Raw genomic sequence first — 20,231 nt, forward strand, 5'->3', positions numbered from 1 at the left:
TTTACACAGTCAGTTCTATGGTGTGTACAGTTTAATTTTAGTCTTCTAAAAGTGCTCTGGTATCTGTTGTCATTTTTTCTTTTGCTTGGTCTTCCTGGGTGAAAGGGTATATTCAGTATAAGGTTTTTGATATATACTGCTAAACTGACCTCCAAAGAGTTTGGACTATTTTTCACTTCTGTCAACAGTGTATGAGAATGTACATATGTCTGGGCACTCTTTGCACTTGGCAAAATTTTCTTTTGCCCTCACCAGGGAAGAATTTTACCACCACCACCCCCTTTTTTGTGTGTGAAGACAAGATCTCAGTTTGTTGTCAAAACTAGACTTGAACCCTTAGGCTCAAGTAATTCTCCCACCTCAGCCTTCTTGGCAGCTGGGGCTATAGACACAGGTCACCTCACCCAGCTCAAAAATACTATCTTTTTACACATGAAATTGCTTTGCTTTTCTTTTCGAGACAGAGTGTCAAGCTGTCAAGCTTGGTAGAGTGCCATGGCGCCATCATAGCTCACAGCAACCTCTAACTCCTGGGCTCAAGCAATCCTCTTGCCTCAGGATCCCAAGTAGGTGGGACTACAGGTGCCCGCCACAACACCCAGCTATTTTTAAAGACGGGGAGTCTCATTCTTCCTCAAGCTGGAGTTGAACCTGTGAGCTCAGACAGTCTACCTGCCTCGGCCTCCCAGAGTGCTAGGATTACAGGCGTGAGCTATCATGCCCAGCCTTTTTTTTTTTTTCTTTTTTTGAGACTTAGAGTCTCTTGATATTATCGCTGTCTCTTTATTTGAAAGGGGATTAGGGGGCTAGGTGTCCATAGCTCAGTGAATAGAATACTGGCCACATACAGTGAAGCTGGTGGGTTTGAGCCCAGCCCGGGCCTTCTAAACAACAATGACAAATGCAACCAAAAAATAGCCAGGCGTTGTGGTGGGTGCCTGTAGTCCTAGCTATACGGGAGGCTAAGGCAACATAATCACTTAAGCCTGAGAGTTTGAGGTTGCTGTGAGCTATGACTTTACAGCACTCTACTGAGGGCAACATAGTGAGACTCTGTCTCCAAAAAAAGGGAGTGAGGGTGGTGCCTGTGGCTTAGTGGGTAGGGCACTGGCTCCATATACTGAGGGTGGAGGGTTTGAACCCAGCGCTGGCCAAACTGCAACAAAAAATCGCCGGGCATTGTGGTGAGCGCCTGTAGTCCCAGCTCCTCAGGAGGCTAAGGCAAGAGAGTTGCCTAAGCCCAGGAGTTGGAGGTTGCTATGAGGTGTGACGCCAACAGTACTGTACCGAGGGTGATAAAATAAAACTCTATATCTAAAAATAAATAAATAAAGGGGATTAGGAGTCAGAGTGGTAATGCCATGAGGCATCACAAGATATGTTATTGAAATCTAATATTTAGAGCCTCAACTTTGAGAACTTAGAAATTTTGTTTTTGTAGACTCATAAGATAAAGCCAATACTCAGGTCATATGTGTTAGGTGTAAAGTTTTCAGAGACTGAGTAAATCCGAATGCCGGATTATTTATTTACTCTGAGAGTTGAGTGTTGCTTCTGTCAGCATTTCTAGTATATTCTCTTCTTCAGGTTAATCTGCCTGGAAAGCCAAATTACAATTAGAAGGCTGTTTGGTGAGCAAGAGATTCAGGTTAAAGTAAATTGTTATAGTTAATTGGATGATGTGTGATGAGACTACACCTGTCCTAGGAAAGGAAACAGTCGAATCTGTAAACCTAGGTGAAATGCTTTCTATCTTGTTAGCATTGTCACTGCTGGCTCTACTACTTGTCTGTATGGCCAAGTTCTCAGCTTTTTCAAGTGTGAAAGAATTTATTTTTAATTTCAAAAAGGTCAGAAGTAGTGTCTGAGAAGCAGATGGATCCCCCTGCAGTTACTGAAAATCCCTTGCAATAATTCAGCAGTACCTCAGCAATCTGTAGCTCATAGGCTTATTACAGCCTAACAGGCTTCTCTTTGTAGACTTGGTCCCATTAAAGACCAATATACTTAATTAATGCTCCTTTTGTTAGACACATAGGTACTTTGGGGGCTATTAAATTCTTGAGTCATATTTATACACAATAATTTGATTTACTCACAGAGTTAGGTAAATTACATTGTTTTACATGCATGCACATACACACATAAACTTTATTTTTTACCTTTGCAGCAGGGGAACTAAGGCAGTATTTTTCAACCTTTTTTATCTCATAGCACACTTAAACCTGTGGCACACTTAAACTTTTGTGGCACACTTGAACTATGTTGATTTAAAAAAAAAATTAAAAAAAATACATACTTTGCCTTGCACTTTTGAAGATAATTTAATTAATGATCTTTAAAATTATTGGTGGCACATGGGCTGAAAATCACTGGGCTAGACACTCACTGCTTGACTTATGTCCTGTCTAGAATGATAAAATTGAGTATCTCACCTGCTCACCTTCAGAGCTGAGCATCCTAGAATATATCAATTTATGTGTATTATATCTTTCCTTTAAAAAAGGAAACTAGCATGGCATTCATGATAGTTTTTTTTCATCGAAGGGCAAAACCATACCTAAGAATTACTTGCACATTTCAGAGTTTATTCCTAGATGTAGTTTTCCAGCTTTTTTGTTTACTTTTCCTTTGTAATGGAGTTCAATACTGATACAAGTTTAACAGTACTTTGTTTTAAATTAGTTTTTCATTACAAGAAGTCCTATTTAAAGGGAATATATATGACTTCTTGAAGGAAGAGAAGAATAATGGCTCAGTGCCAGCCACATACACCAGGGGTAGCAGTTTCAAACCTGGCCTGGGCCTGCTAAACAACAATGACAACTGCAAATAAGAAAACAGCTGGGCGTTGTGGTGGACACCTATAGTCCCAGCTACTTGGGAGGCTGAGGCAAGAGAATTGCTTAAGCCCAAGAGTTTAAAGTTGCTGTGAGCTGTGGCGCCACGTCACTCTACCAAGGGCAACATAGTGAGACTTTTATCTCAAAAAAAAAGAGAAGAATAAAGAGTCATGACTTGGCTGCTAAGGGATCAGCCTCCACAAGGAAACAGACACAAGTGGATAAGGTGAAACTTGGGCATCATATTTATCTTTTCTGTCTGCCTCAATCTAGTCGCTTACTAAGTCCTACAAATTTTACCATGGCTCATTTAATTTCCATTGATCTAATATTGAAACACATAGGCTAGACTTACCCTACTCTGTACATAGAAAGGAATAAATCAGAATTGATAATAATGTTTGTCAGTTCAAACTGTTAAGAATGTAGAAATTTTTTAAATTTTTACAATCACAGAGAAATAGGTGGTGGATCAAAGTGATAAAGTACATGGACTCTTGAGCCAGACTGCTCATTCAAATCCTTGCTCTACCTCTCCTTAGTTGTGTGATTTTGAACAAGTTACTTAACCGATCTTTCTCAGTTTCCTCAACTTGGGGATAAGGATATCAATATGACTTGCTTCATAGGGAATGCCTGAAACATATCTATCACATAGAAAACCTTTGTTAAGCATTAGCTCTCGGTTCATTTGTTGCTTTTGTGCTTTTTGTTTGTTTGTTTGTTTTTGGTTTGTTTTTTCGAGACAGAGACTCAAGCTGTTGCCCTGGATAGAGTGCCCTGGCGTGTATGTGGCCAGTGTCCTAACCACTGAGCACGGACATGGAGCCAACATATTTCACTTTTTCGACAACATCATTTGAAATGTAGAACTTAATTTTGTGAAATCCAATTTAACTATATCTAACATATCTGAAAAACAGTTTGCAGTAAACACATACAGTTCACAGCAACCTATTAACTTGGACTCAGGTGATCCTCTTGCCTCAGTTTTTCTATTTTTAGGAGAGACAGAGTCTCCAACTCACAAGCTGAAGCAATCTACCCACCTCGGCCTCCCAGAGTGCTAGGATTACAGGTGTCAGCCACCACACTCGGCCCATTTGTTGATTTTGTTACAGAATTAGAAAAATCTGTTTTATCTATTGGTACATTTGAATTCAACTATTGTTTATAAACAGCCATTTTATTTAATAGACTATTCAAGATGAGTTTGGTTTTTGGGGGGTTTTTTTGTTTTTTTTAAGAGGTAGGGTCTTGCTCTGCCACCCAGGCTAGAAAGTAGTGGTGTAGTCATAGCTTATTGTGGCTTCAAACACCTCAGCTCAAGTGATCCTCCTTCCTCAGCCCCCCTGAAGTACTGGGATTCCAGGCATGCGTTCAACAAAGAATTTTTAAATATAAGTAAATTATCTTTTTTCTCTGCCACATAAGATTGTGTTTCAGTAGTTGAAGCTAAACTAATTCTCTGACCTTTTGGTATTTGCTATACAATTTAAATGATCTGGGTGTTGAATTTCATGTAGGATAGTAAAAGCAATGTCTAAAGGATTGTTTTACATGTGTGATGTCTATTATTTAGGAATGCATAAGCAAATACCTTTCTACTTTGTGGCCCATGTACTTTCATTTGTCTTGATTAGTGATTAGATGACTGTCTCATTGTTGGTTACCTACAGCCTCTCAAAAATCTGTTTGTATAGCTGGATTAATTTTTAGCTAAGATGATAACCAGCCCTGGGAAAACTGGTTTATATACCTAAAGGGAGAGAAAACTTTTTTGGAAAAAAATAATTATTGATTATGTTATGCATCCCCTACCTAATCACTTCTCTTTACCTGAAAACCTAGGATTAAAATTTATTTTCCCAAAGTTACAGAAGAAAAAAATTAAGTTATTCTTAGACATTGTTACAGAGATTACATGTAATAAAGCTTCTGGCCAGTATAACTAAAGGCCTTGCTGTTCTTGAATGCTATCAAATTTACATTTTCATTATTCCAGGTCCTTTGGTGTTTGATTTGGCTTTGTCTTATTTTCCAAATATTTTCATACATGTGTCTTTCGTACCTGAATGGCAGGGAGACTCATTTAGGCAATGACTTAATCAAATACTGTCTTTTTACTCCTAAAAAAGTCTATATACACATTATTCACATTCTTTGACTGACTTCTCTTGAGCCCAAAGATAACTATGCATCATATTTTTTTTAAAAATATATCTGTACTATCAAAAATCCCTGGGTGGCACATATCTTTTTAGTTAATAAGGAGTATAAAATGTTTATTGCAAACTGTTTTGCAGATATATTAGATATAGTTAAATTGGATTTCATCAAATTAAGTTTTATATTTCAAATGATGTTATCAAAAAAGTGAAATATGTCGGCTCTGTGCCCGGGCTCAGTGGTTAGGGCCCGGGCCTGTTAAACAGCAATGAAAACTGCAACAAAAAATAACCAAGCATTGTGGTGGGCACCTGTGGTCCCAGCCACTTGGGAGGCTGAGACAAGGGAATTGCTTAAGCCCAAGAGTTTGAGGTTGCTGTGAGGTGTGATTCTTCAGCACTCTACTGGGGGTGACAAAATGAGATTCTGTCTCAAAAAAAAAAAAAAAAAAGTGAAATATGTCCATAGATGGGAGAAAATATTTGCAAATTATTTGTCTGATAAAGTACTTATGTAAAGAACTTATATACCAAATACATAAAGAACTCTTCTGGCTAGGTGCAGTGGCTTATGTAATCCTAGCACTCTGGGAGGCTGAAGTGAATGGATCTCTTGAGCTAAGGAGTTTGAGACTCACTTGAACAATAGCAAGACCCCAGCTCTACCAAAAATAGAAAAACTAGCCAAGAATAGTGGTAGGCAGCTATAGAAGGCTGAGGCAAGAGAATCTCTTGAGCTTAAGAGTTTGAGATTGCTGTGAGCAATGATGATGCCATAGCACTTAGACCCAGGGCGACAAAGTGAGGCTCTGGCTTTAAAAAAAAAAAAAAAAAACTTTCATAACTCATTAAGAAAGATACATAACCCAGTTTAACAATAGGCACATGATCTAATAGATATTTCTCCATAAAAGATATATATACAGCCAGTAAGTACATGGAAAGATATTCATCATTTTAGCCATAGAGGAAATGCACATAAAAACCATGATGAGATACCACTTCATGTCCACTAGGACAGTTGTAACCAAAAATGCAATAAATGTTGGTAAGGATATAGAGAAATTAGAAACCTGCACTGCTAGTAGGAATGTACAGTCTATAAATACTTGTGAAAACAGAGTTGTCATTTGACTCTTAGGTATATAACTAAGAAAAACGAAAACATGCCCATGCAAAAGTTTGTATAGTACATGAATGTTCATAATCATGAATAGATGGAAACAAGCAACAAATGGATAAACAAACTATGGTATATCTTTATAATGGAATGTCATTTGGCTATAGAAAAGAATAAATTACTGATATATACTGCAGCTTGGATGATCCTTAATACTGTGAAAAAAGTCACAGAAGGTCATATTATTGATACCATTTATTTGAAATGTTCATAGCCAGTAAGTCTATAGAGAGAGTGGGTTCGTGATTGTCTAGGGCTAAATACCATGTTTCCCCCAAAAATAAACCCTAGCAGTATTTCTATGCATTTGTTAAATATAAGCCATACACCAGTAAGACTTAGTGATGGGTGTGGCTATGCAGCGTATCTGCATAGCCACGCCATGCCATACATTTCGGTGGTGAATGGTAAGGAAGACTGGAATACCTTTTATCTGTACAGCTCCTTTCTCCATCCGAGCCATTTGCACTTGCGTGGGTGCACGTGTGGTAACCTGGGTTGCAGGCATCTTATTGGGCACGTGCGAACGGCCAGGGGAAAGGAGTTAATGTATCATTAGCGCCAGCCCCACCAACAAGGTCAGCTCACCCTGTCAGTTTCCAGAAGAAGATGACTTAACTGTAATTGAGTAAATGTAGATTGTTGTATTATAGTTAATAAACATAAGACATCCCTTGAAAATAAGCCCTAGTGTGTCTTCTTGAGAAAAAATAAATACAAGACACTACCTTATTTTCAGGGAAACACAGTAGGGGATGGAGGAATCACAAGACTGTAGCTAAAGAGCACAGAGTTTCTTTATGGGGTGATAAAGTATTCTAAAATTTATGGTGATTGTTACACAATTATGTGAATATATTAAAAGGATTGAATTATATACTTCAAATGGTCAGTGATGTACATGTCAGTAAGCTATTACAAAAAATTGTCAAAGAAGATGGCCATCTAGTTACTGCATACCATTTTTCCTCCAAATAAAATATAAAGCCATAACAAGGAAAATTTGAAGACATAGCATAAGTTGAAGAGAATTTAAGACTTCGGTGTAACTAAGTAAAAAAGAGAAAACTCCACAAATCCTATCATAGGATCTGTCATGGAAAACAAAAGGTACAAAAGAGAAAGGGAAGCTTGATCTAAACACTTAGCAAGAAAGAATAAGTCTGAAAATCCATTTTAAAAAGAAGTATATAAAAGTCTAGATGCAGCCTCTCAACCTTGGGGCTTCATAACTGTGAGAAAGAAATTTCTCAGCCTTCCCAGCCTACATAACTGTGAGAAATAAATTTCCTTTTCTTTATTTAAAAAAAAGGAAAAAAAGTATATAAATAGATAAGATTAATAACCATTTTAAAAGAGAGGCATTTGTTAAAATACTTTTTTAGGGGAGAAAAGGTACATAAGTAAAAGAGAAACACCCTTTGGCAGTTGGGTGGTGAGGAGGGAATAAAGCAAAAGAGAAAATTCATAATCCAGCAAGACAAAGAGAATGATGGAATTACATGATTCATACCCAACTTTTTCCCCCAGAACAAAACAATTGACTAAAATAACTGGACTTTTCCATACTGACAGAAGAGGGCACCATTAAAATAGAAATCTTATAAAATGTCCGGAATAAACCAAGAGCTCACAAGAAACAATAAGTATAAAAGCAGAAATCAATGAGGTAGGGAATAGAAAAACAATATATTTAATCTATATTTTGAAATGTTTTAAATTATTAAAATAGACAAACTACTATCCAACTTAATTACGTAGGTACTATAAAGGAAAGGAGTTAAATGCAGATATGCAAAGTAAGATGGGAACAGAAGAAATAACCACTGAAAACAATTTTTTATTAATTTTAAAATCACAAGAGACTACTTAGGCCCACAGCAATTAATTTGAAAACCTCGATGAAATGAGTAATCTAGAAAATGCAGATTACCAAAATTGAGTTACGATTACACAGACAAATTTCCACAGAAGAAATACAGATTTTTTTTTTTTTTTGAGACAGAATCACCCTCAGTAGAGTGCTATGGCATCACAGCTCACAGCAACCTCAAACTCTTGGGCTTAAGCAGTTCTCTTGCCTTAGCCTCCCAAATAGCTGGAACTACCTGCCACAATGCCCAGTTATTCTTTTTATAGCTGTCATTGTTTTAGCAGGCCAAGACTGGGTTCCAACCTACTAGTTCCTGTGTATGTGACTGCTGTCCTAACCACAGAGGTATGGGCACCGGGCCATTAAGAAACTATCTCAATAAAAAATTATTAGGCCTGGATGGTTTCACAGATCAGTTCTATCAAGTCTTCAGTAGTCCCATTGGTATATGAATTGTTTTTGAGCCCTGAGAATGTTCAAAAGCTTCCAAAACTACTTTTACAGAACACCTATATAGTATTGATAAGAACAGTACTAAAAAAAGATAAAAAACTACAAACCAATACCCCTTACGATTATTGATGGAGAGATATTAAATTATTATTACTATTATTATTAAGTAATATACCATGACTACTTGAGTTTTATTCTTTTTTTTTTTGAGACAGAGCCTCAAGCTGTCACCCTGGGTAGAGTGTTGTGGCATCACAGCTCACAGCAACCTCCAATTCCTAGGCTCAAGCGAGTCGCCTGCCTCAGCCTCCCAAGTAGCTGGGACCACAGGCGCCCGCCACAACGCCCGGCTATTTTTTTGGTTGCAGCCGTCGTTGTTTGGTGGGCTGGGCTGGATTCGAACGGCCACCTTAGGTGTATGTGGCAGGCGCCTTAGCCACTTGAGCCACAGGCGCCAAGCCTACTTGAGTTTTATTCTAAGAATGAAAGGCTGATTCAATATTAGGAACCCATTAGTATTATAATCCCTTTTAACAGATATGCAAGGAAAAATAATTATAGATGCTGAAAGAACCTTCAGTAAAATCCCCATTTATGATAAAAATCTCCCCCTTGAAAAGCAGGAATTATAAGATATTTTTTAACTGATAAAATATCTGTATCTTAATACTGAGGCACAAATCTTACACCTGAATAAGGCCAACTGTCCACTATCTTCATTGCTATTCAACATTATAATGGAAGTATCTACTTACATAGTTAGGTAAATCAATGAGAGGTAAAAAAGATAACACTGTCTTTGCAGATTATGTCATACATATATGATAACCTTCAACTGAAATGCTCCAAATATGAAGTCTTTTGAGTCTTTTGCAACATGATGGTCTAAAGAAATGGTCATTGAAGCATTTCAGATTTTGGATTAGAGCTGCAAGTGGTAAGTATAATGCAAATATGCCAAAATCCAAAAAAAATTGAAATCCAAAATGCCTCTGGTCCCAAGCATTTCAGATAAGAGATGCTTCACCTGTAGTATAGCTGAAACCTGCAGGAGATCACGGGTAAAACTAATCCAAATGATAAAAGGAATTCAGTAAGATAGCCAGATATAAAATTAACTTACAAAGGTCAGTAGCCTCATACACAGACCAGTTGTCAGTCATAATTGTGGAGAAAACTCTACTTACAAAGATTAAGTACTTCAAAATAAATGTAAAAAGAAATGTACAGGAGGAAAAATTTTCAGCACTTTCAAAAGTCACAAAAGTAGACTTGAGTAGGATGACTCAGCATTGTAAAGATGTCAGTTGTCCTTAATTTCTAAATTTAATGCAATCCCAGCAAAAACCCAAGTTGTTTTTCTTTCTTTTAAATGAGGTTGGGCAAGCTAAGTTGTATGGAAAAACAAACATACAAAAATAGCCAGGAAGAAACTGAAAAGAAAAACTGACATGGAGGCTAGCCCTACTATATATTGGAGTGTATACTATAAAGTTTCTATAATTTAATCAGTGTGCTGTTGTCACAGGAATAAACAAACAAAAATAGTAGTGGAATAGAAAACCCAGAAACGGGTGGCACCTATGGCTCAGTGAGTAGGGTGCCGGTTCAAACCCAGTCCCATGCAAACTGCAACAAAAAATAGCCGTGGGTTGTGGTGGGCACCCATGGTTCCAGCTACTTGGGAGGCTGAAGCAAGAGAATCGCTTAAGCCCAAGAGCTGGAGATTGCTGTGAGCTGTGACGACATAGCACTCTACTGAGAGCAACAAAGTGAGACTGTCTCTTAAAAAAAAAAAAAAGAAAAAGAAAACCCAGAAACACCTAGTTACAACTGGGAATAATAAAGGGGTATTTCCAGTCTCTTGACATATAAGTGGATTTTTTACAAATGATATTGGTAGCCATTTGGAAGGAAATAAAATTAAAGTCATATGTTGTTCCATGCTTGATAATAAACAACACAGAAATAAGTTGCAAATATGCATAGCATTATTCATACTAGCCAAAATGCAAACAATTCAGATGACTACTGATATCTGGATAAGCAAAATGTGGTATATCCATCTATATAATAGAATAGAATAAAATTCTGTAGTAAAAAGGAATTCAAATACTGCTACATGAAATTTAACATGAACATGGTAAGCGAAAGAAGATAGTCACAAAGGGCACACGAAGATTTTATGATTTTATTTACATGACGTGTCTATGATAGACTTACCTATACAAAAAGTAGATTAGTGGTTGCCTGGGACCGAGGGAGTTTAGGAGGGGAAAGGGAGTGACTCCTGAAAAGTATAATGTTTTTCTTTGGGATAATGAAGATACTATGATGAGAAGAATGGCCAACAAATGAAAAAATGCTCATCGGGCCTAATTATAAGAAAAATACAAATGAAAACCACCCTGAGATATCATCTAACTCCGGTGAGATTAGCCCATATCACAAAATCCTGCAACTGTAGATGCTGGCATGGACATGGAGAGAAGGGAACACTTTTGCACTGTTGGTGGGATTGCAGCCTCTATGCAGAGAAGTATGGAGAATTCTCAAAGATAAAAGTGAACCTTCCATTTGATCCCACAATCCTGTTACTAGGTATCTACCCTGAAGAAAAAAAAATCTTTTTACTACAAAGATAATTTGCACTAGAATGTTGATTGCCACTCAATTCACAGTTGCCGAGATGTGGAATCAACCCAAGTGCCATAATCCATGAATGGATTAATACACTGTGGTATATGTATACCATGGAGTACTATTCAGCTGTAAGAAAAGATGGAGACTTTACATCTTTTGTGTTTGCCTGGATGGACTTGAAACACATTCTTCTTAGTAAAGTATCACAAGAATGGAAAACCACATATCCAATGTACTTAGTACTAATATGAAACCAACATATAAACAACTATCTGCCCACACACACACACACACACAAAAAACAATCATGGGCTTGGTGCCTGTGGCTCAAGTGGCTAAGATGCCAGCAACATACACCTGAGCTGGCAGGTTTGAATCCAGCCTAGGCCCGCCAAACAACAAAGATGGCAACAACCAAAACAATAGCCAGGGGTTGTAACAGGCGACTGTAGCCCTAGCTACTTGGGAGGCTGAGGCAGGAGAATCACTTGAGCCCAGGAGTTCAAGGTTGCTGTGAGCTAGGATGTCACAGCACTCTACCCAGGGCGAGAGTTTGAGGCTCTGTCTCAAAACAAAACAAAACAATTATAGTCTAGTGGGGGAAGGGGGAGAGTGATTGCACATTACTGGGTATTGCTCCAGAATGCACCTAATGCATCTGGATCTCACTTAATGTGTACAATATGAGGGTATTCAGCACATCCACTGGGTGAAGGGCTCAATTACAACTTGAACTTTACTTCAGAAATGAAAACAATGTAACCCAAACATTAGTACCCTCCTATCAATCTGAAATTTGAAAAACAAAAGTCATTTCAACTCTTCATTTAAAAATAAAGTTATTGTCATGGTTGCACAACCGTATGAATACACTAAAAGCCACTGACTTCGACACTTCAATGGATGAATATATGACACATGAATTACATTTCAATAAAGCTATTACCAAAAAGAAGAATATACTCCAAGTGAATTAAGGATTTAGTTGAGAAAAAGAGAGCTATTATAAGTATGAGCAGAAAAAATGGGTTTTCTTCTTTGAACTTTGCCTATGAAAAGACCTTCTGATTTTGACTCAGAATCCAGAAACTATAAAGGAAAAGGTTTTTAAAATGTGACTACATAAAAAAAATTACATTGCAAAAACTACCATGAAAAAGTCAAAAAAGAGAAGCTCACAAACTGGGAAAAAATGTTTTCAGCATATACGACAGACAAAGCCCAATATCCCTAGTATGAATGAATGCCTAGTAATTAAAGGACAAATAAAATTGAGGAACAAAAGACCAATGACTTGATAGAAAAATTGGGAACAGATACAAATAGACAAATCACAGACAGTATGAATATGACCCTTAAACATTAAAAAAGTTTAAGTTCACTCACAGAAATACAAATTAAAACAGAACTGAAATACCATTTCTCAACTACCAGGTGAGTGAAAATTAAAAAGAATAACAGCATTCTGGAACAGTACCTAATTTACACATGCACTTATATTTTTACTCAATAGTCCCACCTGTAAGCATCTTCTCTAAAAATATACCTCTATATGCACAGGTTTGTTCATGTTAGGAGTATGTGTACTTGCAAAGTATTGCAAATAGCATAAATGCCTACACAGGAGTATGATTGAAGAAATTCTAGCACAGCTACCTAATGGAGTACTATGCTGATACACATGTAAGAAAGAGTAAGGAAGATGAAATAAGTAAAGTACAAAGAGCATAGTACGCTGCTTTTCATGTACGAAGGGAAATACAGGCAAAAGTATTTGCTTATTTGTGCAAAAGAAATTTGAGGATAATAGGAATGAGATAGTAAAACTGAAAGGGTAGTAACGCTTCTTTGACTATATTTTTTATATAACTATGACTCCAAAAATAAATAAAACTAACTTGGATGCTGAGGGAGAGGGCGAAGAACCCAAATGGAACACAAACACTAAACAAATGAACCTTGCTATATTATAAATTCTGAAGTCAGTAAATAACACTTCCTTATTTGAGGAAGGAAAGAACTAAGTAACTTTGGAAAACAATGTTTTAATTTTTTTTTTTTTTTTTGAGATGGAGTCTCCCTATGTCACTTAGACCAATCTTTATTTTTTATTTTCTCTCTTTGGGAGACAGAGTCTCACTCTGTTGTCCTGAGTAAAGTGCTATGGTGTCATAGAGCTCACAGCAACCTCAAACTCTTGGGCTCAAAGAGATCCTCTTCAGCCTTGCAAATACAGGCACCTGCCACAATACCCTGAACTAGTTTTTCTATTTTTAGTAGGGATGAGGTCTTGCTCTTGCTCAAGCAGATCTTGAACTCCTTAGCCTTAGCATACATAATCAATTGGGTATGATGGCATGCACCTACAATCTCACCTACTTGGGAGGCTGTGGCAGGAGTTGCTCTTGAGCCCAGGAGTGCTCAGAAAGATATTGACAGGGTTTTACTTTTAACTCAAGCTGGTCTGGAACTCCAGAGCCGAAGGGATCCTCACTTTTTCCCCTCCCAGAATGCTAAAATTACAGATGTGAGCCACCACAAAGACCAGGCAGAACCATTTCAAAGGTTAGAGACCAGTAAGAAGCTTCTTGGAGAAATCTAAGCAGGAAATAATGGTCATTTATGTTAGCATATTGGCAGAAGGGATGGAGTCTTCAGAGATACTGTATTTAGAAACTGGAGTGTAACATCCTTGAGGGCAATGTTAGTCCTGTTAGATCCATAGCAGGGGAATTCTCATGACTCTTACCTTGTACTTGTGACTCCAGTTCCATTTCCTACCTGTGGAACATTTCACCTTACTTGCCTTTAATTGTCTTGATGCTTTATTTCTATAATTATCTGTGGAGTTTCTGAGGGTGTTACTTTGGATACCCCTTTGGTTGTGGAATGTCAATTCGGTTCATCTAACTATATGGAAAATATCTCAATCCTTCCTCACCACTCTAGAATCTTCCCTCTATGTTGAGTTGAGAATAATTTGGAGTTATTTATTTGTGTAATGTTAGCTTACTTGCTTTTGGTGGTTAGTGGGCAAGGGCCGATAAATTAATAAACTCTTGCACCATATCAGTTTCCCATGCCAAGCTTCCTCTCCTGCTTATTCTAGTGACATTGACTTTTTTTTTTTTGCAGTTTTTGGCCGGGGCTGGGTTTGAACCTGCCACCTCCGGCGTATGGGGCCAGCACCCTACTCCCTTGAGCCACAGGCACCGCCCTACATTGACATTTTTTAATAATCCAGGTTTTAGTGTTTTTGGATGATCATTAATTTAGCTTTCTCTTTCATCAGTCATTTATATAACTTTTCAAGTTCTGCCTCAAAATGCCATTGTCTTCATTTTTCTTTTCCAACTCTCTGACCTTAAATAGTGTTGCCTTATATCTAAACTATTATAAGAATCTCCCAGTTTACTTTCTTAATTTCTTTGCCTCTTTATCCTCAATTTAGATTCACAAGAATTTTGGTAACTCTAAGCCTTGACATCAAATTATCTTGGTAAAGTAAATTTTTGCTCAAAATTGAAAGTATTAAATGAGATAATGGATGAGTGCTTTCTATTCTCTGGCTCTTGATTTATCCCCTCCTTTTATACTTTTTTTTAAAAGTCTTTTATAATTGAGCACATATTTGTTTAACCTTAATTTCTGCATGGAAGTAGAATGGTATACTAATTAAGAATAAAGGCTGTAGAATTTAAATCTAGCCTTACATTTTGGGTCTAAGTGGTTTACCTAGGACAAATCACTTAATCTCTCTATCTCGTCAGTTTTAAAATAAAGATAGTAATGTCTCTTTCAGAGTTGTTGTCATGAGGACTAATTAAATTAATAATCTTAAACTACTTACATGATACATGTAAATATGACACTTTTTTTTTTTTTTTGCTGTTTTTCGCCAGGACTGGGTTTGAACCCACCACTTCTGGTATATGGGGCCAGTGCCCTACTCCTTTGAGCCACAGGTGCCGGGCTATATATGATACATTTTTATGACATATTGGTAGCAAAAATATGTATTAACATTAATCTTTAGTGAAAAGTACTGACTTGGCGCCTGTGGCTCAAGTGGCCAAGGCTCCAGCCTCGTACACCTAAAGTGGCGGGTTCAAATTCAGCCCGGGCCCGCCAAACAACAGTGACGGCTGCAACCAAAAAATAGCCTGGCGTTGTGGCGGGCATCTGTGGTCCCAGCTACTTGGGAGGTTGAGACAGTAGACTCTCTTGAGCCCAGGAGTTTGAGGTTGCTGTGAGCTGTGATGCCACAGAACTCTACCCAGGGGGACAGCTTGAGGCTCTGTCTCAAAGAAAAGAGAAAAGTACTAAAACACTCAATACATTTTTTAATATAATTGCACATAAGTATTAATCAAACAAGAAACACTTAAATTATAAAGCACTAATACTTTCACTTAAGGGTGAAAATCTCAGGTGTGGCATGTTAAATACTGTGTGACATCTAAATATAAGTAAAAAGACTAGTGGAGATTCATTATGACAGGACATGAGGGGGGAACAGTCTAGGAATGAACTTTATGGTTCACAAAGTAAAAGGAATCCACCCCATATGGGACATAATCCCTTTCTGTTTAATATTCTCTATCTTTGCAATTAATCAAATTCAGTAAGAGCAAACAGGGTAACAGGTTATTAGACTAGGTTCATGTTTGGGCCATTTCCAAGTAATGTGTGGTGGAATACAGCATTGTAGAATCTGTTTGGTAGGTTAGGACTGCTAACGAGTTTATTACTATAAGAAAGTCAAGGATCTTGTTGGTTTGCTTTTGAGCTTTAGTTTCCAGAACTATAACATAGTGTGAAATAGAAAGAGTGATTCAGAGATGTTTTCCTACTATAAAATTCTGTTAATATAAATCAAGGAAAGCGTTTTACTAAAACTGTATTGAAATATTTTGACCAAGTCACGATTCAAAATATTTGTGCTTTTATTTTTTGAAAGTTATTTGGTATCAGTGTTTTTATTGAGTAGTTTGTTCTGTCTGAAAAATAAAAATAGGCCATAGGAAGTGAATTTCTTACTACCTTTCAGGTTATTATAAATTTCGTTCAGTAAAACCAGCAGAATCTTAAAAGAATGAGAAAGCTTCCAGGGTTCAAATGCATTTGTCAAATGCATTTGTCCTCTGAGCTGTCAACAGTGTGAATCTATCGAAGAATACCATTTGGAGAGAGTGGCTTACTCTGTATGTGGTAGAGTGAGGAAGATCAGAAACCCACAATACTTGGTTTGAAGTAGTGAGAAAGACCCTCCCTTAGCCAGATAATGTCCTCTACATCCTATTTTTTATTTCAAAGAGGGGCATTTTTACTCTAAATCATAGTACTGTATGGTAGTTTTCAAAAGGAGAATGTAACTGGACACGGTGGCTCATGCCTGTAATACCAGTACTTTGGAAGGCTGAGATGAGCCGATTGAGCCCGTCTCTATAAATAGCTGGGGGCAGTGCCTGTGGCTCAGTGAATAGGGCTCTGGCCCCATCCAAACTGCAACAAAAAAATAGCCAGGCGTTGTGGCAGGCGCCTGTAGTCCCAGCTATCTAGGGAGGCTGAGGCAAGAGAATCGCCTAAGCCCAGGAGTTGAAGGTTGCTGTGAGCTGTGTGACGCCATGGCACTGTACCAAGGGCTATACAATGAGACTCTGTCTCTACAAAAATAAATAAATAGCCAGGCATTATGGCAAGCACCAATACTCCCAGCTACTTGGGAGTCTGAGACCGGACACTCACTTGAGTGTAAGAGTTTGGGGTTGCTGTGAGCTATGATGTTGCAGCATTCTACTGAGGGCAACATAGTGAGACTCTGTCTCAAAAAAAAAGGAGAATGTAGTATATTTATTATTAGAGAGGTATTGCTGTATAATAGTCTTCCTGCCCCCCATAACTTTGTTGTAAAAAAATAATCCTAATGAAAATACTATGTTGTCATAATTTAAAAGGTGTTCTAAATTCTTAATAAATAAAAAGTTACAAGGTAGATATAAGATTTTTTCTCAAAATAGAAAAGTGAAGAAGGCCTACTGGAAAGGGTTGTAAAGAAAAGCTTAAAGATAGTGTATAATGAACACCCAAATAGCTTTCTGGCTTTACCAGTTCTTAACATTTGGGAACATTTGCTCACTTTCCCCCCTTCCCTCCACTAGTGTATTTTTATTACACCAAAGAAAATTTAACATTTATATGATACAATCTTCTAATATACTAACCATGTTCATACTACCTCAGTGGTTCCCTAAGTATCCTCCATAAAACCTTTTGAAAAATCCAGAATCTAATCAATTATAACACATTAGATTTGTCAACATGTCTCTATAGACTTCTGTGATCTTCCCAATTTTTTTCATAATATTGATTTTTTTTTTTTTTTTTGAGACGAAGTCTCACTCTGTCACCCTGGGTAGAGTTCTATGGCATTATAGCTCACAGCAATCTCAAACTCCTGGGCTCAAGTGATTCTCTTGCCTCAGCCTCCCCAGTAGCAAGGACTACAGGTGCCAGCCATAACACCCGGCTAATTTTAGAGATGGGATCTAGCTCTTGCTCAGGCTTGTCTCAAACTCCTGAGCTCAGGCAATCTACCTGCTTCACATAATAACATTGATACTTTTGAAGAGTGAGCTAGCTGCCTTGTATAATGGTCCACAAACTAATTTGTCTGATTGTTTCCTAATGATTAAATATTTTTATCATTTTATCATATTAAATATTTTTGGGTGAATACAGCATAGGTGATTTTCTTTCTTGTTACATTATATCAAAAAGCATAAAATGTTAATCTATCTGATCACTGATAATAGTAAATTTGATCACTTGGTTAAGATGATCTGCTGTATTGTAAACATACCTTTGAAATTAAAAGTTATCAGTAGCCAAAATGTATCTTGACAGCAGTCTCATATAATAGGTTTTGTCATCTATTTATGAACCTTGTCAGAAGCAGTTATTATCTTAGTTGTTGCAAAGTTGCAACTTCCTACTTCTAAGATGATGTAGTTAGAAGTAGTTGTTGCACTTCCTACTTCTAAGATGATGTGTTAAATTTCTAAAAAATTTGTTTTCATAAGATGGCTCACAAATATAGTAATTGTTCTTTTTTATTTGGAATGTCTTAGGAAATTTGTGAGAGTACTAGGTTCAAATGTTGTTTTGACCTTTAAAGATTAAATATTTTAAATTGTACAAGATTTAAGGCACCAAGAAAATTAAAGTTTGTCATTATTGTCCAATAATTAGATTTAGACAATTTTAAATTTCTGAAATCAGTCCCGTAGTTGTCCCAGTTCCTATGATTCAGTTGGGAATTATCTTTTTACCTTATAGTTAAACCCTGTGCTTCTGTTTTTGCAGAGAAAGTTGCTGGACATTCTGAGAAATACAGCACAAGATTTAAGATGTAAGCATACAATTAAATCTCATTAACTCAAGTTTTTACTATTGAAGATTTATTCTTAGACTTTCTTCATTACCTAACCTTGGTGGCTTGTTTTAAGCACATTTTCACATCATCATCACAAACCTTTCTAAATCTGTTTCACTATTTTTGTTAAATATTTGTACAATAGGCCAGGCACAGTGGCTCATCCCTGTAATCCTAGCAGTCCAAGGCAGGTGGATTGCCCTGAGCTCACAAGTTCGAGACCAGCCTGCTCCAGAGTGAGACCCCAGTCTCTAAAAATAATAGCTGGGCATTGTGGTGGGTACCTGTATTCCCAGCTACTTGGGAGGCTAAGACAAGAGAATTGCTTGAGGCAAGAGTTGGAGGTTGCCGTGAGCTATGATGTTACAGCACTCTACCGAGGGTAACAAAGTAAGACTCTGTCTCAAAAAAAAAAAAAAAAAGAAAATTTATAGGGTAGAGACAAAGCCAACTCACATAATTAATGATATAGCATACACAAAGAATATTGAAAATCAAATTCTGTGTCTTTATTAGCAAATTGTAGATTGTTCCTAAATTAAGGGTTTATTATTGCTGGAGCTCACTATTAACAGCTAAGTACTTTGCACTCAGAATTAGGCTTCTGCTTGACAGTAATAAAACTGTATTTTAATATTCTCTTAATTATTATTTTTCACTGGTTCAGAACTACTTGAATTTAAAATTTATAAGGCCTACCAATTTCCAAAACTTAAAGAGAAATAGAATTATTTGATATGTAGTAGAAATATTCATTTTAGTTATTGCCACAACATAAGTAGATTGCTTCATTATTATGTATATCAACTTGTCCATCTGTTTCATAATAAGAATTTCTATTATACTTTTTCAGGAAAGTTGCCTTAAAATTGTGTTTCTCATAAGTAACAAAGATTTTCATCTGAGAAAAATAATTTGTACCCTTTGGTAGAAGCAATAACTATGCATGGAAAAAATCAGCTTGGCTATTTGTTTTACAGGTAGTTAGCTGGCACTTGAGTTTTGCCTCTTAAAAATAGGAGGTCTAACAATTAAGTTTGTGAACATGCCACCATATGCATATGTTGGCAGCACTGTACAAACAACTTAGTAAGGTTTTATAACCTTGGTAAATCAGTGTCTCACAGTAGTGTTCCTGTCAATATGTGGTGGTGTCTTGTTGAGTGACAGTCATTGTTGTTGCATGTTTTTAATATACCATCATGATAATGTTGGAGTTTGAATTAGAGCAACAAACAAATACTAAGTTTCCTGTTAAACTTGGCAAGAGTGAAATTGAAATTAGGGACATGTCAGTCCAAGTTTATGGGGATTGCTATGAGGAAAATGGCATTAACCATTTATTAACCTACAAATAGGTTAAACATTTTTCTGAAGGGAGGGAAAGCACCACTCAGGAAGAGAGGTCAGGATGGCCAGTAACAAGCAGAACTGATGGAAACACTCCAAAGTTTGTTGAATAGTGCATCAAAATTGTTGACTGACTATGAGAAGTATATTGAACAAAGTAAATATCATTAGAGAAGCAGGAAAATCTTGGCATGAGAAAGGTGTGGCTCTTGCATCATGGTGTTGATTGCACAAGCTCACACAGCACTGTGTTGGAACACCCTCCTCACCTGATCTGCCCCCCCCC

General features: G+C 37.1%; 1 protein-coding gene across 4 annotated transcripts in view; it reads left to right on the plus strand.

Moving 5' to 3' along the window:
- The first annotated feature begins 18,430 nt into the window (after positions 1 to 18,430).
- R3HDM1 (R3H domain containing 1) overlaps positions 18,431 to 20,231 on the plus strand; it is a 153,186-nt gene continuing 151,385 nt past the window's right edge. For all 4 annotated transcript variants that reach the window (XM_023515842.1, XM_023515843.1, XM_023515844.1 and 1 more), the window contains exon 1: positions 18,431 to 18,571. The gene's annotated coding sequence lies outside the window, so the exon portion shown is untranslated. The remainder of the gene's footprint in view (positions 18,572 to 20,231) is intronic.

This window comes from Otolemur garnettii, unplaced genomic scaffold (genome assembly GCF_000181295.1).
Source record: "Otolemur garnettii isolate 467f Iridium unplaced genomic scaffold, OtoGar3 scaffold00080, whole genome shotgun sequence".
In the NCBI taxonomy this organism is placed as follows: Eukaryota; Metazoa; Chordata; class Mammalia; order Primates; family Galagidae; genus Otolemur; species Otolemur garnettii.